At 37.0% G+C, this 12,934-nt stretch overlaps 1 long non-coding RNA gene across 1 annotated transcript in view; it reads right to left on the bottom strand.

Moving 5' to 3' along the window:
• LOC135276493 (uncharacterized) overlaps positions 1 to 12,934 on the bottom strand; it is a 213,924-nt gene that overhangs the window by 105,007 nt on the left and 95,983 nt on the right. Inside the window, exon 2 of the long non-coding RNA XR_010344018.1 lies at positions 7,053 to 7,230. This is a non-coding gene — a long non-coding RNA (uncharacterized LOC135276493). The remainder of the gene's footprint in view (positions 1 to 7,052; positions 7,231 to 12,934) is intronic.

The raw sequence follows: 12,934 nt of genomic DNA, 5'->3' as shown, positions 1-12,934 counted from the left end.
AATCTGTGGCTTTGCTTTTCATTTTGCAACAGCATTTTTTCAAAACATAAATTTTAGTTTTGATATAGTCTAATTTATTTCTTATTCATGGTTTTTATTCTCTTTAAAAATCTTTGACTAGCTGAATGTCAGAAGAATTTTCTTCAAGAAGTTATATAGTTTTAGATTTTACATTTATGTTTATCATCCATGTTTTGGTATATAGTAGAAGGTATGAGTCATGAGTCAAATCCAAGGACAACATAATTTGTTCTGTTTAATATTTGATTATTTGCATTTCCTACATAAAGTGACAAGGAAGGCAACATGTTGTATATTAAAACCCCACGGAGACAACCTGAAATTAGCTTCTCTCTACTGGTGATCCATTGGATTTCTTTGCCTATTGATTTGGAATATTTTTTACACACATTTAAAAAACAAAAGTATTTAACTCTAAGTTTAACAACATCCTAAGAATATACATAATGCCAAAATAATTTCTTCAGTTATATTCAAGTTGATTTGACTGTAAACCATTTGCTCTGTAAGTTTTAAAAGTACAGTTCTAAGTAAGAAGGTATTTGAGCTGATCCGATCACTAGCATCCGTAATTTGTGCTAGGGCAGGTCACTAAACTGTTTCAATTTTCTGACAAGGAAAATGGAAATACTGAAAGGAATAAAATATTTTATATGAAAATGTCTTAAAGAGTATAAAATACTGCAATAGTTAATAATTCTTACTTGACCTCAAACCACCCTAAGTCATTCTAAGCATGTCCAAACTGAATAATCTTCTAGGCTGATGCTTTAAGCCAATTCAGAATTCACTACCTTCTAGTAAGTATCCAGTTCTCAACAGATGTCCACAAACTATAGCCATCTGCTCTCTCTTCTGCTCTACCCAATTACAGCTTGGCTTATTCAAACCTCAATACTTTTCTCCTCTTCTTCCTTTCATTGTTGGTATACTCAGCAGTTGTCATTCCTTAATTATACTATGAGCTTCCTGAGGCTACACAATCACAATGCAAGAACATGTGGGATGGAAGTTGCAGAGCTCTCAAAATTTTTTATGGAAGTTTAGAGAGAGGAGGTTCTACTGTAACTGATAAAGTTGTGGATCATTATATGATTGTAGTAAGGATTAGTAAAACATTTTTGAAACATTTACTGCTATTTTCAGCTTCTTGACTTCTTTATCATTTCTGTATTTATTTCCACATCTATAGACATGGGTTTGTGATGTTTTAGAAATATTCTATAAGCCTTTTGGTAAAGAGTTGCATACAAATGTAAAGTATTGTTGTCTTTCTACTGTGCCTTAGAATTTTGCACAGCTTGAGAAAATACGTATATTTTCAAGGCATTTTATCTTAATTTTGCTTCACTACCTCTTGATACTGAAAAAAACTCCATTTCAACAATAATTTTTTGAAAATAACAGACTGGAGAAATAGAATAGCGTATCACACAGTGTTATATTCCCATGTGAGAAAGTAATTTCTAATGGTACACATAAATATTTCAATCACTTAAAATACCACATTGAAAACTGACTGAGATCAATCCTTGTTGAAAGAATCTAGGAAGCCCTTTGTGTAAGACTCATCATTTCCTACACATATTTTAAGATACTGTGCCACAGAAACTTGTGTTTGGTGCTCACAAAGTTCCAGTGAGTATGGATTATATGTCAAATGAAAGTAGCATTGATGTTGCTTGGGCGTAACAGAGTTATGTCCTGTTAGAAAGACAAGGATAGAATTAACATAATTCTTTGGCATGAATAAAATTTTTCCAAGTTATTCTTAAATTGTATTTTTATGCATTTCTTTTCTTCCTTGTAACTTCTCTGCTCATTGTTCTTTAAGTTTTCCACTATTTTTCATCATTATTTTATTCCTTTTCATTAAGAAGGCATGAACCACATTTTATGCTTGAATTCTAACCTTAGTGAGTTCTTGCTAAGTATTTTTAGAGCTGTTGTTTTGTTTATTGAGACATAAAGCTACATATATTTTCTAGAATATTTTGAGGTATTTTACACAAATTTAAAGATAATTCATATTGATAGCCTCTATATTGAACTAGTTAAATAAGAGAGCGTGCAATCAAAGCCAATCTTAGTCACTATTGAAGTTTTTAGATTCAGTTTGATCTCATTTGCTTTTATTCTGTATCTTTTATGCAGAGGGTTCGCAATTATTTGTTTCAAATAAGACCCTGATGTTTCTTTTATTCTCATATTCTAAAAATAAAATGGAACTAATTTTTTTTTATGAGTGTCACCCTACCCAAGTGCAAAAATCTTTAGGATGCTCTCATGAAAAGAGGGTTGTAAACCCATTTTTCATGTGTAAAAGACCATGTGAAAAACATATGCTTTCCTTAGTCTTTGCTGTAGAAAGTTAGTGTATAATTGAAAAAAATTATATATTATATATTATAATGTATAATTTTTAAAAAGTCATGCTCTGTTAACAACTTTGCTCCATTCACTCTTTATCCAATTTGCCAGTCTGTGTCTTTTGATTGGGGCATTTAGTCCATTTACATTTAAATGTTTTGAGAATTCACCAAACTGACTTCCATGGAAGCTGAACTAACTTATATTCCCACCAGCAGTATATATGCATTCCTTTTTCTCTGTAGTCTTATAAACATCTGTTATTTGATTTAAAAAGTGTATTTTTTAGCAAGCCAGGTGATAAAAATTTCTATGTAGAAAAATAAAGCAGGAAAAGAGGATGGAACATTTTGAGAGATTAGTTTCAATTTCTCAGAGAAGAAAGGCCTCACTGAAAATCTGACATGTGATCAGGGACCTAAGGAAGGTGGAGAATGAGCTCTGCAGTTTTATGGACTGTTCCGAGTTCTCCACACAGAACAGATGCCCTTATGCATGTGGTAAATTCAAAGAACAATAGAAAAGTCAATGTATCTGGAACACAGGGAGAAAAGTAGGGGAAACATACTCCTTAAAAACTCAGTATGCCATGTTAAGGATTTTGGGTTTTACTGTGAGTGAATTGAGGAGCACAAGACATTTTGATTAGAGGCATCACGTGCTATGATTTTTATTTTGAAATGGCCACAATGGCTCTTGTGTTGAGAATATCCACCAGGAAAATAAGGTAAGAGCCAGGAGATGAACTAGAGCAGATACTGGCAAGCTCCAGTACAAGGATCTAATCTCGCCTGCCTGTTCTGGTAAACAAAGGCTTACTGGGACATAGACATGCTCATTCAGTTGCATATTGTTGACGGCAGTTTTTACATTGTGGCAGAATTAAGTAGTTGCAACAAAGATCCTGTGGCTTATTTTATCTAAAACCACCTTAGATCTGACCCTTTAAAAATAGTTTGCAAATTTGAATTGGAAGGCTATTGCAATAATCCAACTGAGATATGATGGTGGCCTATATCAAGTTAGGAGTAGTGGAGGTGAAAACATTTAGATGCTGCATATATTGAAAATAGAGCCGACAAATATGCTGACAGAGGAAAGGTGTAAAAGAAAGAAGGTAACAATGACTTTCACCTGAGCAATGGGACAGACAACTGCCATTTACTTAGTTGAAAGACTGTGGGAAGAGCATGTTTGGATGTTGAGATCATGATTTCAATCTTGAGATACCTAACACATCCTAACAAATAGGTATAGTAGACAGTTGCACGTCTGAGACTAGAGTTCAGCAGAAAGATCTTGGCTAGTGACATAAATTTGGGAGTTTTTGGCAGGTAAGTGGTATTACAAATCTTGGATGAGATCACAGGGTGTGATGTTGAAGGAGCGGTTCAGAGTTTAGACCCCAGGCTTGAGGCTTTTCAGATTTTGGAGGCCATGAAGATACATTTAAAACAGCAAAATAAAGAGCATCTAATTCAATGAGATAGACAAAAGCACATGAAATATTTGATGCTTCAAAAATAAGGTCATTGGCCAAGAGCTGCTGCTCTTTTAGGTAAGATTGGGATGGAGAATTTATTGCCAGCTTAGAATGATGTGCAGATCATCGATAACTTTGAGGAACATTTTAGTGGCATACGGGGTGAAATCCTGATTGAAATGAATTCAAGAGGAAATTAAAAGAAATCAAAGACAGCTCATAAAGTATCTGAAAGTTTTTCTGCGAAGGAGAGAATAGAAGGTAGCAAAAGGATGTGGTATTCACGTTTTTTTTTTCAGATAAAAGAAATAGCAAGATGCTTGTATACTATTAGGATCATTCAGTCAAAAGGGGTAAAGGATATTAATACCTAACAAAGGAAAAATCGAGAGTGATGTGTTTCAGCAGGTGCACAAGTGGAAAGGCTGTCCTTCAATGAGGGCACAGGTTGTTCAATCAAAGTAAGAGAAGGAAAAGCGGAGTATATAGGCAATATAGAAACAGGGGAGTAAAAGGAGGGCAGCAGCTGCGAACAGTCTCTTCTGATTATTTTTCAAACAATTTTCTTTCTTTTTATAAAAAGCAAGCAAAAGAGCTGAGGGGAAAGAGGTCTTGGAGACATTACAGAAGAGGTAAGCACTATTCATTAATTGAAGAGTCAAGTGAATAGACTAGGGGAATATGGAATTTCTGCCTAATACGATGGTCTAAGAGTCATAACAGGATACATTAAAATACAAAATATTCTAAATATCCAACAAGAGAATAGTGAGAAATGATTCTAGAACTTTCAGTGAATGAACTATTGTAGATTTAAATAATTTTCTAATATGCTTAGTAACATAGGAAAATCAATGTGGAAAAATAAAACTACTATTCTTTATATTCTATATTGTTACCAGGAAGCGTAGGAATCCTTAGTTCTTAGTCTTACTTGGAGAAAGAATTCTGTCAAGTGATTTGGCCCAAAAAGGAGAACTGAAGGAAAGCAGAGTGCGGAGAGTTTGTTTAAAGTGACAGCACACTTTGAAAAGAGAACCAGCTGTTGAAAGGGAATGGGCCAGTAGCAGTCCCTGAGAGTTCAGCGTAAGATGTTAGGTATTTTCTTGAAGTTCTCACTTCCGTCTTAAGTCTCTGCCTTTAGTTTTGTCTAGTCTTTCCACTCCTGACTTAAGTCCCTTCCTTTCCACCCCGACTTCTCAACCCAGCCTTGTGGGACCCTCCCTTACTTTTAGTTGGTGTGCATGCATGGGTCTGGTGTCTAATACAAACGGCACCTACATTATCCCTTAGACCCTTCTTCTTTGCTTTTTGCCTCTCGTTTGCCATGTAGGTAGCTCCGTTCTGACAGAATAAACGCAGGGGAATGATTATTGGGAATCTTAATGGGCATTCCTTTCTGCAGAGGTATTTCCCCTCCTCTCTATTCACGTCTGGTAGAGAATGCAGGTTGCAGGTGGTCCCTGGTCTGTGATATTTTCCAAACCACCCCTTTCTAAGGGTTTCCCTCGCTCTCTCATGTCTGGTTATCTGCCTACTCTGGTATCATGCAATTTAACAAGAAACAAAGACATTAAGACTCCAAAGTCACATTACCGGGATAGCCTAGCTTACAACCCAGGTTTGGCTGATTTCAAACTGGTTTCCAGACCACTTAATTTGAATTTTAAGTATCTGCATCATACAGTTACTTGAAGTTTAGCTTTTACGTTTAAAACCTCCAACATTTTAGAATAAAACCTATTACATAGATAAGTATCCTATACCTTCTAATTGAACATTGTTTCAACTACAGCGTAGTTCATATACATTAAGTTTCTAATATTCCAAGTTAATCACCCTAAACTGAGTTTTTGTGATAACTGTCATTCAATACCTTAGTCACACTTTTGTCAAAGCTTTAGCCAGCTCTGTTGTTTTAAGTGTTCCATTGAAATCTTCATGTAATAAATCGTTCTACTATAAGGACACATGCACACGAATGTTCATTGCAGCACAGTTTACAATAGCAAAGACCTGGAACCAACCCAAATGCCCATCGATGATAGACTGGACAGGAAAAATGTGGCACATATACACCATGGAATATTATGCAGCCATCAAAAACAATGAGTTCATGTCCTTTGTAGGGACATGGATGAACCTGGAAACCATCACTCTCAGCAAACTGACACAAGAACACAAAATCAAACACCGCATGTTCTCACTCATAGGCGGGTGTTGAACAATGAGAACACACGGATACAGGGAGGGGAGCACTACACACTGGGGTCTGTTGGGGGGAAATAGGGGAGGGACAGCAGGGGGTGGGGAGTTGGGGAAAGATAGCATGGGGAGCAATGCCAGATATAGGTGAAGGGGAGGAAGGCAGCAAATCACACTGCCACGTATGCACCTATGCAACAATCTTGCATGTTCTTCACATGTACCCCAAAACCTAAAATGCAATTAAAAAAAAGAAATCTTCATGTAAATCACCAAAATCACTAGCATGCTAATTCCTTCTGGAAAATAGTAAAAAGATATAGAATTACAGAAGCTTATTTGAAAAATGAAAATGGTCTCATAACCAAAAGGAATTGTTACTGAGAATTTCCCAAATTCAGCATGTAAAACTAAAAAACTGAACAAAACTCACAAAGTAGCAAAAGAAGCAAACAAGGAAAGACAGACACAGCAACGAAAAACAAATAAACAAAAAAAACCGAGTAGAGAAGCCAGACTTACTCCAGATAATTCTGAGAGGGTCAGAGCTCCTGACTGCAAACCTCCCAGGGCTTTTATAAAGTCCAACGAACTTGACAACAGGCGTCTTTAGAGGCTTCCAATTGGTTACACCCTATGATCAATCAGAGGTTGAAGTGGAAACTTCTGTCTCCTTATCACAGGAGTGAGGGTGTGGCCTGTATGTGCCCAGTCCTGCCAAGAACTGGCTGCACCTGCTGTTGTTTTGTTTAGGCCTGAACTCTCAGTTACACTAATTCCCTATTCTGCCACAGAATGAATTTCAGGCATAAGTGAATCCAGAAACAAAACCCAAATTTTGTATAGTCATTCCTCTATGATAATATATTTAAGCAAACATAGTTTAAGTTTCACATTATTTCCTCCAAGGACTTTTTTTTCCACATGTGAGACTTACTCCACTGTCTAACAGCTAACACTTAGATGAACTTACCTTGTCTCATGACCATTAATATTTTCTTATACACTAATGACTTCCAAATTGGTATCTTCTGTCCATTTCTCTTCTTTTGAGCTTCAGTCAGGCATATTTATCTGTCTTCTTGACGTCTCCCTTAGGGTAATTCAAGCATAATGTGTTGAAAACAGATCATCTGAGCGTTTTGCCACACCTGCAAGAATAAAGATCATACTCAGTAATCAGACTGCCGGCATTCCAGAAAATGTTGACATCACTCTGAAGGGAGGCATAGTTATTCTGAAGGAGCCCTGAGAAACTCTGTGGAGGTACTTTAATTATGTGAATGTGGAACTCCGTCACTTTGAGAAAAAAAAAAAGGTAGAGGCTTCAGCTTGACAAATAACAGGGAAATATAAAGAAATGCTAACTGGGCACATCGTGGCCATCCACAGAGCAGGATCAAGGAGTTGCAATAAACCTCCACTACAAAATGAGATCTGGGCATGCTTACTTTTCCATCAATATAATTTTTCAGGAGAATGGGTCTCTTGTTGAAATTCAAAATTTCTTAATAAAAAATGCACCCACAAGATTCAGGGGGGTCTAGGTGTTGCTTGTTTACTATTTCAAACCCAGAAAAATGAGTTAATTATTGAAGAAAATGACATTGAACTTGTGTCAAATTCAGCTTCTTTGATTCAGCAAAGTCACAACAGTTAAAAACAGAAATATCAGAAACATTTGGTATGGTAGCTACATTACTGAAAAAGGAACAGTTTAGCACACTAATCAGTAAAATCTAAAAGTTGTTCAGCATTGAAAACAAAATGCTGATGATTCCTCAACTCCACTTATGATGTTTTAAAGATTTAATAAAAACCCTCTACTGGAAAAAAAAAAAAAAAAAGCAACAAGCAACCAACTAATCAGACTACCTGAATTCTAGCTCTCCCCTCAAGTTATTTTCCATTTTTATAATGGCATTATCATTTGCTCAAGCAAAGAACCATCTTCAATTCCTCTCTTTATCCGAAAACCATATTTACTCAGTGAACAAGTTTCCTAGGACTATTTTCAACCTACATACTTATTCAGTCTCTCCTCCCTTGAAACTCTAGTCCAAGCTCCAATCATCTTCAGCTTGTTTTATTATAAGTTTTCTAAATAGTCTGAATATTTTTTTCAGCTCCTCTTTCTAATTTATCCACCAAAAATTCTTTTTGAAAGATCACTCAGATAACATCACTTTCCCATTTAAAACACCTCAGTGCTTCTTGTCATGCTAGTATAAAATGGAAACTCACCATTCTGGTCTATAAGATACCAGGTGATTTGGATTCTGTCTGGATTTCTACCCATCACCCTACCCCCCGTCTTTTTCTTCAGTTGCACTGTGTTCTTTGTGTTCTTTGAAGACATCAAGTTTTTCTAGCCTTAGTTCTTTGAATCCATTCTCACCACTGCCAGAACCACTTCCTATGGTTCTTCTATTTTAGATCTCCTATGAAATGCCACACACTGGGAGAGTTGCTTCTTGACCATTCTATCTAGGATAGATGTCTCATCTCTCAATGTATGTTTTGTCAACCAAAACATCTGCTTCTTTCTCCTATGAACCTAACACAATCTTTAGGTATTTTGTTTATCCATGTGTTTCTTTGTGTCTCACTAATTTTTCATAGGTTTGTTACTGAAACTCCAGTGCCTATCACAGATCACTTTCTTAATAATTTTGAATGAATGGATAAATGAATTAATATACCATTTTCACTCCTTGCAGAAGCAATAGTTCACTTTCATAGTTTATAAATTCATTAGTTTCCATGCACAGTCAATTGATAGTTAGATTCCAGGTTATAATTGCCTTCTTAACATTTCTTTACTCCCCATTTTTAGGTGGTAAAGATTCTGTTTTAGTTAATTTCTACAGCCATTTGGTACATCAAACTTCTCAATCTTTTTTTTTCTGCTTTCTTTCTGTATACTTCCAATGGATATTTATAAGGAAACTATTTAGCAGGATACTTCCAACTATTTCTCATTTTCACTTGAGCCCTAACCCATGGGTGGATGCTTTCCCTATTTTAACCACCTCTGACCAGTTTTAACATTGCATAAATCAAAATGCAAACTTACAAAGCAAATTCACAAAACACAGGATCTCTATATAAATGTGTAGGAGGTACTAAAAATGTGTTTTAAAAATGAGCTTGAATCAGATGGAAAAGTGTTTAATCATAAAAGCTCATCCCAAGTGGCTAAAATCGCAGCATGAGACAGAAAATTTATTAAGACACTACATAGCCAGCTGAAATAGATTATATTTACGTGTAACTATCTCACTGACCACTCTTTGGCAAATAAACATGACCACAGCCACTCATTATCAATTTTAGAGAATGCCACTTCCAAACTTTTGGGGATCTTTAACATAGATTCCAGAATCTCACAGAAAGGTGTAGCTGGAGATTATATAATGTCATACCTCAAACATCTTCAATAGAAATTATTAAAATTAAACTGTCTTTGGAGATTCAGTGAATTTATACTTTTAATATCTAATAAATCATTTTTTGTCACAGAGAGCATTAGCAGTGCACCTTTTCGATTCTGTTTTACAGTCTGCTGGGCCAAATGGACACAGCCAGAGCCCACTGTTGCTGGTTTTTACACTGGTCCCATATTAACCCAGCTAATGCTTCAACAGAGAAGAAAGAACATTTGCTTTCACCATCTCACTTAACGTTCTTTATCCATCAACAAGCACTGAAGGAGGTTTAATGAAGAGACAGAGCACGGTTAACCAGATGGACATGATAACTTTTTACCGAGCTATGCCTTATAGAGGCTGACACATGATATTTTAAAGATGTAGAACAAGGCAAGGAGTGTCACAAAAAGTATCAAGTACAAGTACCCTTGCATCTATCTTACTGGTGGAGGGGGACTGAAGAGCACATGAGGTAAAGAGAGAGAACTATGTGAAGAACCCAGAGTACTTCTAAGAAAATCAAGGAAAGCCAACATAGCTAATAATCAGCATGTGGGTGAAATATTACTGAGATGAGGTAAGGGGAGGAGGAGGAGGCCCTGATCATGCAGTTTGTTCTGAGGAAAATGAGAAGTCACTGAGAGTATAATAAGGATAATAATCTTTTTGAAACAGTTCTCAATAGTGTCCCCCTCATTGATTCTTTTTTTTTTTTTTTTTTTTTTTTTTTTTTTTTTTTGACACCTTGGCTCCAGGGAGTGGAAGAGCAAATTGTAAACTCAGAAAACTGAAAGCAGAAGTAGCCATTCCCATTGCCAGAGGGGAGCTGGGCAGGCAAAGAGGGTGAAGGAGAAAGCTTTCCCGTTGGTCCTCCCCTTCATTTTTGCTCAGTCAACACCACCATAATTCTAGCAACGGAAACAACCACGTAGTTTTTCAGGAGTTTTAGAACAAGGGTGTTTGTTTCTCACTTTCCTAGCTGCGTATTAGGACAATTTAAAAGCTCCCTGAGAGGGAATGCCAGTGCCACCCTGGTGGTACGTAAAGCAGGAGCATAAACAGCTGAGAAAGGGAGGATTGCCAATATTCCACAGGGCTTGTGGTTTTCCTTTAAGCTTTGAGAAGGTCGTGGAAGATAATTGGGATATGACCTGGCTTGTGCCTCACACTGAGCTCTATCCAGTTAAGTAAAAGGATCTCACAGAGAAAGGGAAAGAAGCAGCACAATTAGGCCTCTGACAGTACCTGCAGTGCCATGAGGCTGCAGAGAAGGTGCCCAGCTGGGTGTCTGAAGACACTGAATGCTCCCATAGCAAAGCAGTATCCTACCTCGCCAGACCAGGTAAGAACCACACCAGGTAAGGGCATTTATAAGAGCCAGATAAAGTGAAAACCAGGCCACAGGTTTCCCTAGCAATAGACATCAGCAGCTGTTGCCAGTTAGTGCAAGGGATTTTACACTGGGGACCAGGAGATTTCACAAAAACTTTCAAAAAATTAATGTCAGAGGAGTGAATAATGCAATCTCTACAGAGTGTGTAATACAAGAAAAAGGGTCGGGTGCGGTGGCTCACGCCTGTAATCCCATCAATTCGGAAAGCCCAGGCGGGTGGATCACATGAGGCCAGGAGTTCAGCCTGGCCAACAATCCATCTCTGGTAAAAATACAAAAAATTAGCCAAGTGTGGTGACTCATGCCTGTAATCCAAGCAACTTGGGAAGCTGAGGCAGGAGAATTACCTGAGCTGGGAGGTGGAGGTTGCAGTGAGTCAAGATCCCGCCATGACACTCCAGCCTGAGCAACAGAAATTAAATTAAAAAATAAATAATAATAATAATAAAAGGACAGAACTATTTGAGTTCTCTGTCTCAAATTAAAAAATAAATAATAATAATAATAATAATAATAATAATAAAGGACAGAACTCTGAGTTTTAAAGGAAGGGTCCCAAAAGAAAAGAATATTCTGAGTAAGAAATGTTTGACTGTATTGACTGAAAATTTCCATTGGACTTGGAATTGGAAGACATTAGTGACCTAAATAAAAACAGATTTTGTGAAGAGAAGAACTGAAGAGAGAGTGAAGAAGCCTCTGAGTAGATGAGAAGTAAAAAATAGATGAGGAATAGAGGCAACAAGTATCGGCCTTTCAAGAAATTTAACATTGAATTGGAGAGAAAGTAGGTGATTCCTGAAAGTGAGAGAAGGTTGTCTTTTGTTTGTTAAATCATTTTCTTGTTCATTTTAAGGAAGAGTCCTGAGCATATATAGTTGTATGAGGGAAGGAACCAGAACACAGAGAGAGTAGGTAGTACTCTCTACAGGCCCCCAAAAGAGCAGGAAAGGCGTTGCGGTCTCCATTTTACAAATAAGAAAACTAAGACTTAGATTTAGTGGTTTGCTGAAGGTCAGGAACTGTTGATGTATTTGGACAAGAAGAAAGCCTTTTTTGTTCATAAAATTTAATTCTTCTTTTAATGCATTTAATATCTTCATTTGCATGAAGACACTGCTGGATGTTGAGATTAGTTAAATGACCTATAATATTTCATGTCATTTGCATTGGATTCACAGACTACTAAGGACTGTGGAGTCCCTGAGTGATAAGTACATGAGGTTTTTGTGAGATCATTGCATGTGAGGTAGTTAGGTTTGTAACTCCTGCTACTGTTTGAGAATTTTTTATTGCTGGTTATTGCAAGCACAGAGGGCTACAGCTTTGCCCTTTGTAATCCTGAGGGAGAGGAATAGGGAAAGCTCAAATAAGACATGAAAACACTTTTAGTCTTGGCAATAAGTAGAGGAAATGAGTAATGTTTCCAGTTCTTAGTGCTTGGTCAGCTGAAGAGCAAGAATTTTCTCCTTTTCGAAGTTTTGGGGAAACTACAGTTTGGTTTTTGCTAAATGTAAGGAAAAGAGAACACTGATTGATATTATTTTATCTATATTAATAAAAACAGCAAACAATGGATAACCTTTATGAATCCTGGCTATGTGCTAGGCACACTAGTGTGATGATGCTAAATACCTCATTAAATCCTAACAGGGTCCTTAGGCAGGATATGCTCTCTCCATATTAGGAGTAAGTGATAACTAACTTCAACTCCTCACTCTACCACTTAGAAGCGATGTGCCATTTGACCAATATGTACGTCAGTTTTACGTTGCTATAAAGAAATGCCTGAGACTGGGTAATTTATAAAGAAAGGAAGTTTACCTGGCTCACAGTTCCACAGGCTGTACAAGGATGGTGCCAGCATCTCTTCAGCTTTTGGTGAGCCTCAGGAAGCTTTCAGTCATGGTAGAAGAATAGGGAAGCCAGCGTGACACATGGTGAGAGACACAGCAAGAGAGATGGGGTTGGGGGGGAGGTCTATGACTATTTTTGACAATCAGCTCTCGGGGTAACTCATTACTGTGGGAA

This window comes from Aotus nancymaae, unplaced genomic scaffold, assembly GCF_030222135.1.
Source record: "Aotus nancymaae isolate 86718 unplaced genomic scaffold, 86718_ANA_hifiasm-v0.15.2.pri h1tg000025l, whole genome shotgun sequence".
Taxonomy (NCBI): Eukaryota; Metazoa; Chordata; class Mammalia; order Primates; family Aotidae; genus Aotus; species Aotus nancymaae.
The sequence above is the reverse complement of the archived record's forward strand: the minus strand, read 5'-3'. Positions and strand labels throughout refer to the sequence as shown.